The 19064-nt window shown below is 34.9% G+C and overlaps 1 pseudogene; it reads left to right on the top strand.

The window, feature by feature from the left end:
- The first annotated feature begins 10750 nt into the window (after positions 1–10750).
- Positions 10751–12757, top strand: LOC145099323 (wall-associated receptor kinase 1-like; annotated as a pseudogene).
- Positions 12758–19064: the final 6307 nt, after the last annotated feature.

Genomic DNA, 19064 nt, shown 5'->3' with positions numbered 1-19064 from the left:
ACAATATCCTATTTCAGAGTACATTTACGAATATACATTTTGGTCTTAATGCCTAAGACTGCATTTCTTTATTAAAGTAAATATTGGATTTTCTGGAAGTACACTATAACATTTTCAAAGAACAAGAACAAACTTTTCATCTCAAAAACATACTTATGAACTCACCAATTTAAATGTTGATACACTTTCAAAATCACTTGTATTCTCAGGGAACCAGTAGATAGGTACACCAGCAAGATTTTGAGAAGAATAAGCTTTATAGAGTCGCGTCTTTTATACTTTGTCTATACACTTTTGATGTCATACAAACTATGTTATGAACAGATGTAAAAACTATACTTTATCAATGTAATGGTTGTGTATGCTTTGCTTACTATTATACAATTGTTGTGATACTGTACATGACTTCCTCCGCCCCCGAATGTTTTTGCCGTTCCGGTTCGGGGGTGTGACAAACTGCTCCTCTTATCTAGAAAGAAAGTCTGAAAGAAACTAGTACTTCAGGTATCTACTGGATATAACTTATACTTTTCGTGTAACACTCAAGTACTTGGTACTTAAATGTTAATCTAATATTTTTAACTTGATTGCAATTATTTACAGAAGAGTAACTAGCTGAGCACAAGCAAGTTGGAACTACACTCTCGAAGTTTAGTTTATTATTTATGCTTAAAACATAAATTGTTTGTAATATAAAATAATGTTTGTTTTGGAACAATGTATGTTTTAAATTTAGCATGTCTAAATATTTATGTCTCGGTTATTTATTTAAATGTTTGATTATTTACTAGATCGTTTTTCATAACGATAATACGTATATTCTGAAATGATTGACTTCTATTTCTGAGACTAGATCTCTTAATAGAATTACAAAGTAATATCAACATTCTATAAATAAATTTAAGTTCTATATGCAAGCCCTTTTGACTTAAACTTGTATTAAATCAAACTTATCCATGACATTATTATCTTTGTTGTTTAAATGAAATTCACATATTCCAACTTCAAGAAAGGGATCTTTGAAGGAAAACAATGTAGTTTATTTGACATATGTGGATCATATTTATATATAAAAGATTCATAATAATATTTTCACTAAAGTGTAGAGAAAATAATTATTAAGGAACTATACACTTTGGTGTATGACTTCCTTTCGAATGAATGTCTATGATTGAGCACAAGATACAAGCCAATAGTACCATCTAAAGCCTTTGTGATGATAAATGGTGAATTAAACTTTACTTGATATAGTTTACTTTCTAATTGGTAGAAATGTCCTCCCTTTAACCTTTTTGGGATTATACTTCAATCACTATTAATTGTATCTAGAATATAAACACCAACTAATTACACAATTGTAGAACATTCTAAAAGGGGATTTAGATTATTATATACAAACCCACCAAGAATAAGTTCATTTATTTCTCTGAAAGCTGAGTTAGTAGAAAGCAAGCTTATAATGGCAAGTGGGAGGCACATGGAAGTTGAAGTAGTTCAAGAACCATATCTGGATGTAACAATAGTTGACACTAGTTTGAACAAGGAATTGTTGAACATGAATAGTAGTTATTCATAAACAGAAATTGCTCACAATAATGGTAGAAATCATCTATGACTTGAGAAATGTAAAATCTCTCATCGATGAGTTCTTAATGGTTTCTAGTTAAGCCGTCAACGACCAAAATGTTATATCAGATCTTGAATCTGACAAATAAATTATAGTCATAACCATTAAGATGTAATCCATGTTTAATAATCAAGTATGGGCTTGATGAATCTTCTTCTCTATAGCAAGGCTAGAAGGAGTAAGAGATTCTTCTAGAAAGAATATATACATGGATATATATATATATATATATATATATATATATATATATATATATATATATACATATTTAGTAATACTTGTTATATAAGGATTTTCTCATACTCATGTCATTGACTATGATCCTTATCATACTCATGACATTGACTATGATTCAACCTTTTCACAAGTAGCTGTGATCAGATCAACAAGGATATTAATATGAGGCATAGCAAATAGATTTCAAGAAAGATCGTTTTTCTTAATAGAAATCTACTAGAAGATGTCTATATAGCTTAGCCTGGAGGTTTTCTTAATCCATGTTATCCTAACCAAATGTGTAAGGCTTAAGATCCGCTTGTGGATATAACAAACATCTCAAGGTTAGAATAGTCATTTTAATATAAAGATACAAGGTATGCTTTTATATCAAAATGAAAGGAACGTGTGTGTGTGTGTGTTAACCAAGAACTAGAGGGAGGATAGTGATATTCCTAATCTTGTGTGAAAGAGACATACTTAATCATTTGAAATAACATTCCAACTATGCAAGGTGGTTTTCACCTTGACTCGGAAAGTATTTCTAAAATGAAAGACTTAGGAATGACAAGATACATTCTTGGAATGTAAAATATATAAGTGATAGATAACTATGAATGTTAAAGGTTTCTAAAATTCTTTTTGCATGAAATGGAAATATCTTGAAAGAGGTCAAGATACAAGATTCCTTTGGAGGATTCTTGACATTGTCACATGACACCATTTTTGAGTTTGTCTCAAAGGACCTAGGACATAGGTTTGAGCTAGATAAAATGATTTATATTCTGTTTGTTTGATAAATGAATCCATCATTTATGTCATATCATGAGATATAAAATTGAATATATGGTTAAGTAACTAAATGGCTGTGAGAACATTCTAAGAGTAATTAAGAAGAGCTAAGAGAATGTATATGAGATAATTAGTTTAGAATAAAATCTTAATGTAAAGAGATACATGGGATTTTGATTTCTAAATAAATATAGATAATTATGAGTTATAATTGGATTATGACTTCATTATGGAATGAAGAGTAAGTTTAGATGGAATGAGATCCAAGCAAAACAAAATAGCTCTATCTACTAAATAAGAATACACTACTTTTCAGAAGTTGAAATCCAATATAATTGGATGAACTAGAATCCTTCCATTTAGGGATAACCTAGAAATCTTTTGTGTGTAATAGGGTGTACTTAATCAAGCTAAGAAACTCTATGTCAGACAACAACACCAATTATATTCTCTGAAATATTTAACTATACTTAGAGTAATGTCAAATATGGAGATTATTGTATTTGCAGAATTCAAACAAATTAAATTTCTTCGAACCCATTAATAAAGTCTTTCCTTTTAAGCTAAGTATGAGTGGTGACACTTTAACCATAAGACCTTTATTATTCTAGTAATGAGATTTTGATTTGAATTTAGTATTTGGATATTGGAACATTGTAACAACAACTATTAAATAATGTTTTAATATACTGGAATATGATCATTACATTAATACTTGTTGTGTTCTATATTAGCATGTTTAATCCATGAATAATCTTATTATTCTAAAGGTTCATAGTCGGTCATGATTGTAGGAGCAATTATAAAGTAAGAGTAATATGAAATGGATTGGTTGACTCTCACTATGAAAGTAGGCAAGTGGTTGTAACCAAGTTTCATAGGTACTTGTTAGAGAACTAGTATTGAACGGACCCGCATCAAGATCAACTCATTGATCACAGTCATGAGTGACACTTGATTAAAAGGTACTATCTTGTAATGTCCCAAAAACACAGTCTAAAAATTTCGTTTTAAATTCCATATTCATAAATGTCATATAAGAATCATAAACAATGTATCTCAAAATATCATAACAACTGTCAAATATATCAGAGTATAAACATCTCAGGCTGAGCAAATGGTGTGCGCACTGCAATCTTCCCGATCTCCTCTTTTGAAAACTGAGTACCTGAAACCAAAACTGAAAACCATAAGCACGAAGCTTAGTGAGCTCCCACAATCTACCACATACCATACAATAACATATAAACACATATTGGGCCTTGCCCACTGCATCGGACCGAAGTTCGAAAACTGCATCGGACCGAAGTCCGGAACTGACTGGGACCCGTCCCCTGCATCGGACCGAATTCTGGAACTAACTGCATCAGACCGAAGTCCGGAACTAACTGGGACCCCGTCCCCTGCATCGGACCGAAGCCAGGAACTGACTGCATCGGACCGAAGTCCGGAACTGACTAGGACCCCGTCCCCTGCATCAGACCGAAGTCCGGAACTGACCGAACATAACATATCATAGACATATCAACTAGCATGAATACATATACTGCATACTGCATCAGAACAGAGTCCGGAACACATAACACAAAACATGTTTGAGTCACAAAGACATCAAGAACTCTAACTTCTGCATCGTACCGAGGTCCGGAACTAACTGAACATAGCATGACATAATCATAGCATATAATATGAACACATATACTGCATACTGCATCGAACCATAGTCCAGAACACATAACTCATACTGTGCCTGCATCACAAAGACACCAAGCATACTGAACTACTGCATTGGACTATAGTCCGTAACTACTACTAACTAGACGGACCGGCATTGTGGCCGTAGACCCGTTCCTACTGGAAGGAAACTCACCTCACACTGCTGAAGTCCCATAGACACAATCCCACATTGTTGAAGTCCCGCAGACTCAACCTTAGCTGCTGGATGACAGATTCCCAAACTGTCAACACCAAAATACCACCCAATTAATAATTGGGTTCTAACACATAACTATAAATACATACTTAGGGTAATTACTACAGCCCAAGGCCCAATCCAGAGGCCCAAAGTCAACTAGGGATCAAAGCCCAACATATGGCCCGATTTTCCAAATTGGGCCCAAGCCTCTAGATGGACTTCCCTTAAGACCTAATTTCTCAGTCTGGTCCAACATGTCTCATTCTAAGGGCCAAATATCATACAACCAACTAGGCCCAAACTATGGCCCATCTATGGCCCAATTTTCCAAATTTGGCCCAATCCTTCATATGGGCCTTACCCTAGAGCCAACTAATTACTCTAGTCCATTTGATTATTCTTCGATGGCCCAACACAAAGCCCAAGTGAATTAAAATTTCACATAAAATGATAATTAGGGTTAAGTGTTTCTCACTTAACCAATTAAGGGCTTAACCCACTAAGGACTTAATCCATTAAGACCATTATTGCTTAGATTAATTTCTACCAATGATTATTATTTAATATTTAATTTATTAAATAATTCTTGTGTGTGTCGTAATAATTTCTCAAATATTAGGATTTTCTCAGTTAGCCCATTAAGGACTTAGTCCATTAAGTCCTTTACTCTACTAGATAAATGGCATGGAACACTTTGGGCTTAATTCACAATCCAATCCCAATGGCCTAAAAGTGGGTCCAAATAGGTCCAAGGCCCAAATGCTAACAATTAGGGTTTTCCACCCAAACATGGCCCAATAGGCCCAACACCAATCTCTAAGCCCATTAGGGTTTGCTAGAGGGGCACCATCCACTACCACCTCGGGTAGTGGTGGTCTATGGCGGCTTGCAGCGGCGGCCACCACCTTACGGTGGTGGTTATCATTATTTTTATTATTCCATGCAATTACAATTACAATGCTTAATCCACAGAATAAACACACACACACACTAACTAACATACACACACACAGCCACCCTAGTGGTGGCCGGTGGTGGCTCGTGGCGGCAGCCATTTTTTCTAGCCAAATAAACACATACAATCCATACACACGTGCTCCTAATTTACAAGGTGTATCCCAACCACCCACCTGGTGGTTCACGGAGGTCCGGCAGCAGCATGGCGTCCCACAGAGGTACAACGACATGAGAAGGCGACAGAGGTGGCGGCTAGGGTTTGGTAGCGGCTTCCGATGAAACAACCGCAAGGCGGCGCCGGAAATGGTTGTGCTAGCGACAACAACGGCGTCTATGATAATGGGCATGAAAGGGCGATGAAATAGTGAACGACTCAACTAGGGCCTATAACAGCCCCTGAAGTCGTCGGTCTTCCGGTTCCAACATAGATGGAGGTGGTAGCGGGCTTGTCGGTGCAACAACGGATGAACTCGGCTGGGCGGCGACTGAGGAGATATACAGCCCTCTCGTTGACATTCATGGCTCCGACTTGGTCGCCAATGGACCTCCCGGTAGTAGGAGGAAGCAAGGTGGTCGGGCTCGGAGGTTTGAGGCCTTAGCGGCGGTGGTAGAGGAAGTATGGCGGCACCGGTGGGAGTCATAAGGTTGGTGGCTAGAGGATGAAAGAGAGTGGAGGTGACAGCCGACATCACATCTTTAGGGTTAGGGTTCCTTAAGACAAATATATACCGGATGCCTCTCAAAACATTTCCCATATTAACATAATCGATCCCTCCTTCCTTCTTTTCTTTCAAAATAAGTTCATATGTTACACTTTTAACCTTGCCTTCCGAAATCTTTACAAACTGAATCCAAAACTTACATTTTAAGCCCTGATCCCATAAATTTTTTCATAATAGATCCCTAAATTACCAATAAACCCTTAAGCCTTCAAATATCTTCAATTCAAGTCCATTAATTACCAAACGCACCCTGACTTTTGTAATTATGACTTTTAACTCCTCGAAACTAACGCCTCGCTCAATTATTATTCATTTTAGGGCTTCTATACATTTATTTATTTATTTTATAAATGGGGTGTTATACTATCTTTGTATCCTTAACACTTGAGATACATAGTGGCACTTAAGTGTAGGGAGTGTTGTCCTTTGATATGACCAAACGCTGTTCCTTGACCAGGCAGTTATAAAAGTCATATTCGGGTATGGTGTGAACTATGCAAGAGGCTTATGTCGTCAAGATGGGATTTTTTCCTCTTATGTGTTGAGAGTTAGACATCTAACGCGCGTTACCCAAAGTTGAATTACAAATTAGATTGATTGCAATCTAAGGCTCATGTTCAACAAGATGTCTGTAACAAATAAATAATTGATAAAATTACCTTAATGCATCAATTGAAGCTTAGAGCTTTTGGGAATTGGATGTTTATGAATGGCATTCTTCATCATATATTATTGGGGGCAGTGAAATGTTGCTAGACGTTCATCAATGTCTATATCAATATATGATGAGTCTTGTGCAAGTGGAAGATTGAAAGATCTAGTATGCCCAAGAGTCATTATAGAATAATATTGTTAATAATGTATGATCCCATAGGGTCACACCATATAGCAAGTTACTGTCAATTGATTATTTATTAGTATAATTTGATTATTAATAAATATATCAACACTTGTATTTAACTGGAAAATTATTATTTCATGGAGATAATATTCTTACTAATTTAGAATTTATTATTCGTGAAAATAATATTTATTGGAGAAATAACAACTTATCAAATATAGCATAAAGTATGATTATTTATAAGTTATATTTATATATCTTAATAAATTAGTTTCATTTATATAAAAGGTAGTGTGATATAAATATATATTCATATTTATATCTTAATAAGCTAGTTACAATTTATATAAAAGATAGTTTTATATAAAATAAGATATTTATATATTCATATTTATATCTTAATAAGCTAGTTACAATTTATATAAAAGGTAGTCTTATATAAAATAAGATATTTATATATGACTAGTTATATATATATATATATATATATATATATATATATATGTGTGTGTGTGTGTGTGTGATGTGTGTGTATATATATATATATTGGAAATTCATTATAAAAATGATTGATTTTTATAAAGATAATATATATATATATATATATATATATATATATATATATAAACTAGCCATGAGACAACTTTTGTCTTCATTATGGCTAGCTTTTTCGAAACGTGTAAGGAGACCAAGCATGGTTGTTTTTTGTCATGCTTGGGACAAAGTTGTCTCTCCTTTTACTTTATGGCCTCCTTTCAGTTTTTTGCCATTATATAAGAGAGATCATAGAAGGATTTTTGATACACTTCTTGCAAGCCTCATTCTCCTTCTTCTTTAGAGTGAAAACCATGGGCATGAGGAGCTCTAAGAGGGCTGCCAATTCCGAGCTTTGCAAGCTCTTCTTCTCCTCCATTCTCTTTCATTTTGATGTTAGAAAAAGTCCCCTTTGTTGCTTCACCTTTGAATATATATTTTGTATATAATTCAAAAGATTATGAACAACAAATTACAAGTTAATACTGTCATTTTTTGATTGTTCTACTCTTGCTTGGTGGATACTTATAGAGAATTCTTGTTTTAGAGTTTCATGCCACACTTCATCAAATTCCAACCTCCCCTGAGGGTCAAAGTCTTCAAAGGTTGTTATGCTTTCCCTTATATGGTTGTTTTAATCTTTCTAACTCTTGCAAAATGATCCTTGGTGGGTAAAATAGTTTTAGTTTTATTAAATCATTTTAAAGCTTCCATTGTCAATTTTACCGGTTGTGAAACCGGATTTTTGAATAAAAACCCAACATGGTTTTCTATGATGGAAACCATGAAAGTTGGGACCCAGATACATTGGTACATTCAGAGTTATTGCTAAGTGGGCAAGGTTCCCTACCGTTTGGATCTGCCTGAGGAGCTTAGTCATATCTCAAGGGTTTTGAGCATTCTAACACTTCTACGGTGTACATGCAACCCTATAAACCTTGGATCTATGTTTTCTCTATTATACATGCAAATATTCAATATTCCAAGGTTTCATCGTAACTAGCATAATATGAAGCAACTACACGACAAGAATCTAGTAGAATGACATACCTTTTGATGGAGCTTGAAGTCTTGAACCTTTAAGAGCCTAGTGCCTCAAGTGTTGCACCTCAAATGGTTCACACAACACCAAGAACCCTTGGAATAACTTGAGAATTAGGATACTTGCACCAAAATCAGTTTTGCCCTCTTGTGTAATATACATTAGTGCCTAGCAACCTTGTGTACACACTCTAGTGTTCATTTCATGAACTAGGGACCTCTTTATATAATGTGGAGGATTAGGGTTACATTCATGTAAACCCTAATACCCACACTACTAGAAAAACAGCCTTTTACGACGCTCATTGCGCATCGTAAAAGGCTCAGACAACGCGCAAATGCATTTCAAGGAAGGCCCTGTCATAAAGAGAGATGACGCGCTTTTGCGCGTCGTCTATAGACGACGCGCATTTACGACGCTCATTTACGATGCGCAATTATGACGCACGTTTACGACACGCAATGCGTATCGAGGAAGGCCCTGTCATAAAGGAAGACGACACGCGTTCGCGTGTCGTAACCTTACGACGCACGTGTTAATGACACGCAATGCGTATCAAGAAAGCCCCTGTCAAGAAAGGCCATGTCAGAAATGAAGATGACACACATTTTTGCGTATCATAATTTTAAATGTTTAAAAAAATATATTATTTATAGATTTACTAATTTTCAAATTAAATAATACATTAAAAATCTCATAATACAAAATAAAATACTATAAATAACAAAGATAATTCATTTCACTAATATGTCAAATACAAATAATTATTCCAAAAGTGAGTAAATGTTATAAAAAAATGAACTCATTTATATACAATTGCATCATCTAGCTTACCATGTGCCAATAAATCTCTGTGTGTTTACTTTTTCTTGAGTCTCGTTTCCTCCAAAGCTTCTAGCTATGCCAAAATATGATATCTTGAGTCCCATTTCAAGAACCAAAATCACCTTCAATCACCCAATTAAACTCTAATGTTGGTAGACTGGGAGTTCCAGAATCAAGTTTACATCCATCACCTTCAATCACCCAATTAAACTCTAGATCTATTTTTGTTTGAAAGAAATTGGTGTTTGTAATCTATGAACAAAAAACGCAAAGACCAAGGTTAACATTTTCTATATAGAAAGCACAACTTGACATATGAATATATAATGCGCAACATAAACATTTTCATGAAAATTATATAGACAAATAAGTAAGAGTGATGATATTGATAGCTTAATTACGCCATTGGTGAACGAAATTTTAATTGGTTGATACTTGATAGCAATACATAACCTCTAAAAACAAATAAACAAAGGATCGCATCATAATTAGCTTAATGAAGTAATTCTTATACATTGTCTCTACCAAAAGATTCATCATGGGAACATTTTTGTTGGAAATAACTAAACAAAAACCTAAATACTAAGCAAAAAAATTATAGTAATCACCATTTAGAGCAGGATGAGGAGTCCGATCAGGCCATATGAGACCATTTAAGCAAAAATCTAAGTCATTTGGTGTATCTCCAAAGTCACCTCCATATGCCCAGTATTTGCTACCATTTGCATTTTCCTTGAGTAACCCCTGAAACCAGATGCAAATATTTAGAACTACCCTTGCACCACATTTACAATTATATTGAAGAGTATCATGTAAACTTGTATGAAGTACATATAGTCATCTATAGATGCAAAATTCTAAACAGCACCTCTTTAATGGAATGGTGTTATTCTTGTAATCCAAAGGAACTGTTGAATGTGCAGGTTCAAGTGGCAAAGTCGTAAATGTTTCATTAAGCATTAATTTCGCCTTCTGTAGCTCATGTTTTACTTTATCCAAATTTCCTTCAATATTGTAAAGCATTTCTTGTAAAAGCATCTGCTCACTCCTGACCCCTCACTTTTGGTTCCCTATCTGATGCAGCATCAAGAACAGAGAACACGATCTCACCAAATATAATCAATAATCAGATTGAAGTATATATTATGAGTAAGTAATAAAGTACATGTAACACAATAAAGTATTATTAAGGAACTTATGATTTCAAATATTATTTTCTTACACTCGGATGCCAAAATATTTTATGTTATTCTTATACAAGTTGAGAACCAACTCAGATATGAAAGATAATAGTCCACCAGCCTACAAAATTTCAATAAGATGTTTTAGTTTTTCTTTGACCCATGTTAAAAATAGTCAAACAGATGAAAGAGAGAAAAACCTGGCGACCAACTACCATAATTGTTGTTGTTACCTACTATTACAAAGAATGAACTGAATAAAGTATACATGTAAATGTCGAAAAGGTTATTATGGAGATGGCTGGAAAGTTGGAACAGGATGCACTGCAGATCAATAAATGCTTATAAAGATTTCAGCAGGTAAGTAAAGTGACAATCCTTTCATGTTGAGCTCATACTACTACAACTTATAAATTAAAGTATCTTGTTTGCAGGTTCCTCATTTGCTGCCATCTTTCTGATTGTGTTTCTTAATTGGTTGTACCTCAGACTCAAGAAACGTAAACTTATGATCCTTAGAGAAAAATTCTTCAAGCAAAATTGTGGAATCCTGTTGCAACAACGGATTTCTAGGGATGGTGGAGCTAATGATCAAGCAAAAGTCTTTACCATAGAGGAGCTTAAGAGGGCAACCAACAACTATCATGATAACAGGATTATTGGTAAGGGTGGCTATGGCACAGTTTATAAAGGAATACTATCAGATAGTAGAACAGTTGCCATAAAGAAGTCCAAACTAGCAGATCAAACCCAAACCCAGATAGAGCAATTTATTAATGAAGTGTTTATCATTTCTCAAATCAATCATAGAAATGTGGTGACTCCTTATGCAGATTCCACTAACCAATGGGCTTCCAGTGATTCCTTCAAACCTAATTACAATTGTCTCACCAGGTTTGATCGAGACTCTTAAGTCAACTAACTGTAACGGTTTATTAGCTCCAACAACAGAGAAGATGTCGAAATCTGCAAGAATTTGTTGAGAAACAATGGTGAGCTGGGATTGTTCGCTGGGAATAGAGAAAGGGTTAAACGGCAACGTATTTAATTGTGTGTATGTGAGTGTACTTTAAGTTAAAGGTGAACTGGGAAGAAGAAGATCGGGAGTGGGGGTAGGGGAGGTGAAGGTGGGTTTTTCTTGTGTGTGTGTGTGTGAGAGAGAGAGAGAGAGAGAGAGAATGGTGGGCGGTTGGTGGAAAATTCTTTTAATAAATTTTTTTTAAAATTAAAATAATGTTAAAATAATTATAAAAAAAAGAAAAAAGAAAATAAAAGGGCAAAATCGTCTTTTCAAGTTTTTTTAGACCAAAACAACAAAAAAAATCTTGATTTTGGACCATCCATGCAAGCTGCAAACTTTTTGGACCCTATCCAAAGTATTTTGAATACCACAGGGACCAATTTTACAGTTTTGTCAAATGTGGTAAAGTTGATTGGATGTTGCTTGGAAACAGAAGTCCCATTATTGGTTTATGAGTTCATTCCAAATGGTACACTCTATGATCACATCCACAACAAAGGCAAGTCATCAGCTATTACATGGGACATCAGACTTAGAATAGCAATAGAAACAACTGAAGACAATGGTGCAAGGAACACTAGGCTACTTAGATCCTGAATATATGCAGACGAACCAGCTGACAGATAAGAGTGACGTTTACAGTTTTGGGGTAGTGTTAGTGGAACTAATGACTGGAAAAAAAGCTCTTAGCTTTGATAGGCCAGAGGAAGAGAGGAACCTAGCCATGATTTTTCTATCTTCTTTAAAACAGGGACGACTCTTCCAGATTCTTGTTGAACAGCTGCAGAAAAATGATGATCATAACGAGATTATCAAAGTCTCAACACTTGCAGCAAGATGCTTACATGTTCAAGGAGATGAAAGGCCTACCATGAAGGAAGTAGCTATGGAACTGGAAGGAATATTGGCATCATTGATACAAAAGCATCCGTAGGTGCAAAGTACTTCGAATGAAGAGGAAGTGGAGTATTTGCTTAAAGGAACAACTGATGACTACGAATGCACAGAGGGGGCAACTAAAAGTTCAAGTACATTTGATAGCATGAGCAAGCTTACAATATTACCTATTGCTAGTGGCAGGTAACTGTAGATACATTTGATAGCATGAGCAAGAAATTAATGTTCCTCTTCCTAATCCCATTCCTTTTCCCTAATTCAACATATTCTTCTTGAAAAAAGAATGAACTGAATTGTTCTGTAGTTGGTGATTGCAAAATCAGAACAGTCAGAATAGATGTAAAAACTTGTTACATAATTGAAATTTATGGGAAAGACTAAACTGCCCACCTTCGAGAACCAAGGTACTACACCATCAGCAAAATAGCAGATTCCATCAGTATTATTACAAACCCATGAAGGAAGTGGAAGTTACTAGAAAAAAACATATGAATTGATGAACATGAAGTTGCAGGAAAATAAATATTATGATGATGAAAATATTAGATAGCTTTTATCAAGACTATAAGCTCTAGATTCTTTTTGAACTTTTCCTTACTGATTACCCCTTCCAAAGTTTTGGGAAGGGTTGGCAGCTTCACAAAAAAAACTTCCAAGAACATGGTATTCTTACTTTAAAAGAAAAGCTATTGACTATTGTATTCTTACTTTAAGACCTCCATCGGAACCTGTAGAATTTTGTCACAAGATAAATAGTTAAAGGTCAAAGAAACATACAGATGCATAGGAAGAAAGAACTTACATAAGTATCAAGTTGTCTGATAAAACAAATCATTATCCATGTGTCAATATAAACTGTTGTTACATGAGAAAATCAACAACCTTGATCAGGTCAAATATCTCCCATGTTGCCCTATTATCTCCCTTTAAGGACCGGATGTTATTGCTCTTTAAGGACTGGATTGTCCTGGTTCAAGCATTTTATTGAACACTTGGTATGCATGGTGAAACTTTTTTTTCAAATTTCAATATGAAATGGTTGGGTATCACTGAATATTGTTGTTGGGATATGACATAGGCCAGTCGGTTGCCCCACATCTCATATTGCTTGCATAATCATCACCAAACTGAGATAATGTGCCGAATCCAACCAAATGTTAAATCACAATAGAAGGAACAAACCAATAAATGACTAGCAAAAGAATTTAAATATAATTGTTCCCTGTGGAATCGCTAACAGCTCCATACATGGTCCATGATGCAGATTCAGGGGCGGAAGATGAGGCATAATATGATTGTGCTTGTCCATGGCTTGAATCAACAACGTGATGCTTAAAAATCAAAACAATCAAAAATGGTTTTAGTTGAAATGCACCATTATTAAAATCCAATGAATGACTAGCAAAAGAATTTAAATATCATCCATAGGCATCGATTAGTGTTATATAAACATGCTAAAGCATTGTTTCTGCAGGTGTCTTAATGCCTACCTCAAGTGAATTCAGGTCCAGGGTGGTTATAGTGTCCGTAACTCCTTGATTCATCATAGGATCAAAATCATCCTCCTGTTAAAAGAAAAAAAAAAACAAATATTAGCTTAAAGCCTTAAACCTGGAATTTTCATGAATCTACAAATGAACCTAAGAGAAACACTTATAATCAACAATAACCAATAAAAGCAAAAACACTAACTAATTCACTGGAAACAACAAATCAACCTTACGAATATCTAGAGTCAATCGCAAGCTTGTAATGCAAAGCACCTTGTTGCCGACGTCTATGTTGATTCAAATTGATGATTATAAACAAAAACAAGAAATTTAAAACGGGTATTAAAGAGATTTGTATGTTCGTAGAGATTTAAGAACTATGGAAAGATCGAAGAGAGAGGTAAAAGGGGATTAGTGAGAAGATTCAATCGGGCGTATACATTGGGTCCAATTTAGGGTTCCCGAATGTTGTGTGGAAGTGGGTTAAAGTCGGAGGTTTGGTTGCGACGAGTAATTTATGTTACCGTAGCATCAAGCTCCGATTGTACATAATCAATAGTTCGACCCGATATTAGGGATTTTAGACTCCAAAAAGTTATTGTCGGCAATATTGAGATTAACCCTCGATATGATATTTTTCCCTTAATCAGGGTGGTTTATCCCCAATATAAGGAGAGTTTTCAGGGTTTAATGTTGGTGGCAATGGAATGCCTTAGGGTTTGCAGAGAGAAGGGAGGGAGAGAATGAAGGGAGATCTACAGAATAGAGTGGAAAGCGGGGTACTTCAAAATTTTAGAAATTTTAAGGATTTAATTTCCCCCTTTAAAAACCCGTGTTTAAGTAAAAAATTATAAAAAGCGACATCTGTAGACGACGCACGTTTAAGATAAGCGCCCTCCGTGTTTGTAATTTTTTTTTGTTGAACACTAATTGTAGGGCACGCAAAAATGTGCGACCTAAATTCTTCAGATATCTAAAGATCTGACATTATTTATAGGGCACACCCTTTTGCGTATCATTAATCAGAGCGTGTCGTAAAAAGCGTGTCATTAAAGGTCTGTTTTCTAGTAGTGCCATGACCTTTCATTTCCATAGGATCTATGGGTTAAACACTCCATGGACTATTCATGAAAGCTTAGCCCAACCTAAATGAACTTGGCCCACCATTTATATAAGAGTCCATATTTAATTAGTTCCTTTTGATCACTAAATTAACTCTTGGTCAATACTAATTAAATAATATGAGTTCATATTAATATATTGAACTTATAATATATCCATATAGTTATGGACTTATACACTAATCCAACAGTCTTCCACTTGGATAAGTCTAAAACTATTATTGCGTATGACTCCAAAACCCAACTAGAAATTGTAGCTCTTAAAGTCGCAATCGAACTCTGACCTAGTCAATGACTTGTCCATTAGATAAGGGATCATATATTCCTCCATTCTAGATATCATATGGACTGAGACATGGATTATCATCATTCTCTCTGTCCATTTTTTGTTTCCCAATTTACAATTTATGATGACCGACTATTTGAACAAATCAAATCAGTCCAGGCTTGGCCAAGCACTTAGGGGTGTCATCACTAAATCATCGAGAAGCCCACAAATATCGCTTTTATCCCTCCAAGGGTAAAAGGAATGGATAAAATTCGACTCATATGCTTGTTATACTACTTTTTGAATCATACACAAAGGCACGTTTTATAACATCAAGTTACTACTGCATTTTCGTGCAATCAATGTAAAACCAACTCATAGTCAACAACTCATATCTCTAGGTTTGAAGAATATAAGATATTATCGTCTCATGATCACTCGTGATAACATCCATGAAGTGATTCAAATGAGCGTGGTTTTAATCCAATACTCATAACTTATGAGCACTCATGAATGTTGTAGCAACTCTTGCTACGTCCAACACCTTATACATCTACAAGCCAGCTTCATGACAGTCTTGCCTTAATACCTACTTCCAACGTATTATTGACTGTGGATGGTTTGAATAACTTAGTCATTCGGGAAGAATGACCTAGTTATTCTGGATGTCAAAACATGCAAAGTGAAACACAAGAATAAAACTAATTCAATATGGCTCCAAGCACCTTTGAGAGTAAATAGAACTCCTTTTATTTAAACACCATATTGATGACTCATTATTCATTGTATAATGTTTCGAATTCATCAACTTAATACTTGAATTAAAACAATAGTTATCCCATGCTCCAAGCATGTACACTTTGTTTTTTAAACTATAGTTATGCCATACACCAAGTATGCACACTATGTTTTTCTATGATCCTTACTTTTTGAAATAGAGCAATTGAACATGATTCCAATGATGCTCATTTCACAGACCCAAATCCTTACCATAAATGTAAGAATTCCAAATTCCTGCCATTTACCGAAATCTTTTAGGTTCTAAACTTATATTCATTAATCCTCTCGCTATGACTATGCACAAAGTCACAACGACTTGGCAACAGACATTACAAAGTATTCCAATGGAGATCATTCCATGGAAATGAAGTCTCAAATTCAAAATACATTGCTTTGAACATCCTTATTACATTAAGTTTCCTAATCTTACATAGATTTAATGGATAACTTCCACCTATAAAACATTTCCATATTCCCATTCTGACGATCACTTCTGAACAAGAGTTGCCTCTTTTTAGAATATGTCAATATGGTCCTCTCAAAAAATTTACACCATACTCCAAATGTCCCTGAGCAACCAATCTTTGGGAAACCTTAGATTGTCCTCCACAATTGCTTAATCAAATTAGTCATATCCAGTTCTAGTACTTTTTCCCTCTTAATGCCCTACGCATTTGGAAAAAATTAAAACAAATGAATATTATAGCACATGCAATCAATCCTATATCTGAAGCATATGGGACACGATTCATGATGTTTCACATAAATACATGACACTAGACCAGTCTTTTGCTATAATATTTCTACTTCTATTTGTCATGTTCTCATAATTCAGATTATGAAAAGGGATGTCGTAATCACAATCAAATTTTAGAATACAAATAATGTTCCCATATATAGAATTTCCTTATTTTGAACCATTCCAACATGACATTCATATATATACTTAACTAAAATTGATTAAAATCTCACGATCTAAGATTTTAGATTTGAAATGAAGTATAATTTCCTTTCCCTTAATTATAGCAAAACAACTTTTTCCCAATTGAAACCTTTGTTTTCGTTAATTAACCTTGCTAACTTGCAACACTTATTATAATTATCATGCTCCTACTAACATGATGATTATTAGCATAACACTTATGCTCCCACTAGCTTTGACATGTACTCAGAAATTAGCTGGACTTCTAGAAATCAATACTTTATTGACTTTCTTACCAAAGTTCAGATTTCTGGTACGAGATGCTTTGATAAAACTTTATCAAAATCATACACCTTTCCTTAGATAACACACATGTGTGTCTAAACAATTTCAGAACTATGAAAAGGGATTTTGTAATCATAGTCTCAATTGTTTAGACCTTTGTCATTCCTCACACGTCCATGTTAGTGTGTCATTTAACCACACACGCTCCACTAACGACTTTGAGAATGCAAATATCACAATTGCTATCTACTTAAAACCACTTAGTGAAAGCGTTCCCTCACCATCATTTTCATGAATCGGAAAGAAACCTTATAACACTTAGATCTTATGGTGTATGTGTTCCTATCATTGTGAATTTTTCAAAACCATAATCACAAGATAAGGTTAGTGACAAATCCAAACTCATATGGATGAACTTGTGCATTCTTAACTTCTTGCCACCTGGTAGTACAAGGGCCTGTCATTGTGTTGGGTCGTGTTTTGTTATGTGTTGCGTCTATTGGGCTCGCTTATTAGTCCAGTTTTGTAACTCCGGTTTGGGCCTGTCCAACTGAGAGCTTGATAGGGTTTAGTATAAATATATGTGCTTGCATGCATATTAGGTTAACGATTGAAAAGATAGTTACGATAGATCAGAGCATTATTGCATTATCGTTCTTGTAACCCTAAATCCTCTACAGCGGAAGTTCTTAGTCGAGCTCTGCTGAGGATTGTTGATCTAATCATTCGACACACTTTGATCCATACTTGTATTATTTACAGTTTTCGTATTCATCATTTTACCAGTTATAAATATCTAAACGATCTTCAAGTTAGTTTTATTAACTTATCAATTGGTATCAGAGCAGGAGGCTGTGTAATTCATACACTTCTTTTCTGTGAAAAAGGTTGCGATTAGGGTTATTCCGCATTTACTAATATTTATTGAGCCGTCATCCCATAATTGACGTAACTCAGTATTTATTTGTTTTGCCCTAATTTAATTCATTACAAATATGATCTTTTAAACAGGTTATTCGATCAAGCATGGACGAGTCACAATCCAATCCCATCAACATCTCAAACAGCATTGGATCAACAACAAAGATTCCCATTCTTTATACTCAGGCTTACGAGGTCTGGGCACATCACTTTGAAGATTATGTCATTGGATCTGAGGACAATGGATACCTCATCTGGGAAGCAATCGTATCAGGACCTTTCGCTCATTCAGCAACTTCAAGAATTATTAAAACCCAGAAGGAGTATAATGATCTCTTGAAAGACGTTAAAGATATTGCTCAAGACGAAAAAGATAAATTTCAGTGCAATATTAAAGCATTGAGATTAATCAGATTCGCTCTTCAATCTGACACCTTCAGGCTAGTGAGTTCGTGCACAACTGCCAAAGAAATATGGGACAGGCTTCCAGAGTTATATTCTACGGACGAAGATCTTGAGCATTCCATTCAAACCTTGCTTTTGTCCGAATTTGGTGAATTCAAGCAGAGTCCTGAAGAAACTGTGACTCAGACGTTCGATCGCTTCAATCATCTTCTTAGTAAGATGATTAAAAATGATATTGAAAGGAAGTTGATTGAACAAAAGGTCACATTTTTAAACGGTCTCAGATCTGAGTGGAGAGCAGT

The sequence above is a fragment of the Lactuca serriola genome, chromosome 4 (genome assembly GCF_051521515.1).
Source record: "Lactuca serriola cultivar US96UC23 chromosome 4, Lser_US96UC23_V15, whole genome shotgun sequence".
Classification (NCBI taxonomy): Eukaryota; Viridiplantae; Streptophyta; class Magnoliopsida; order Asterales; family Asteraceae; genus Lactuca; species Lactuca serriola.
This window is presented reverse-complemented; position numbering and strand designations above follow the sequence as displayed.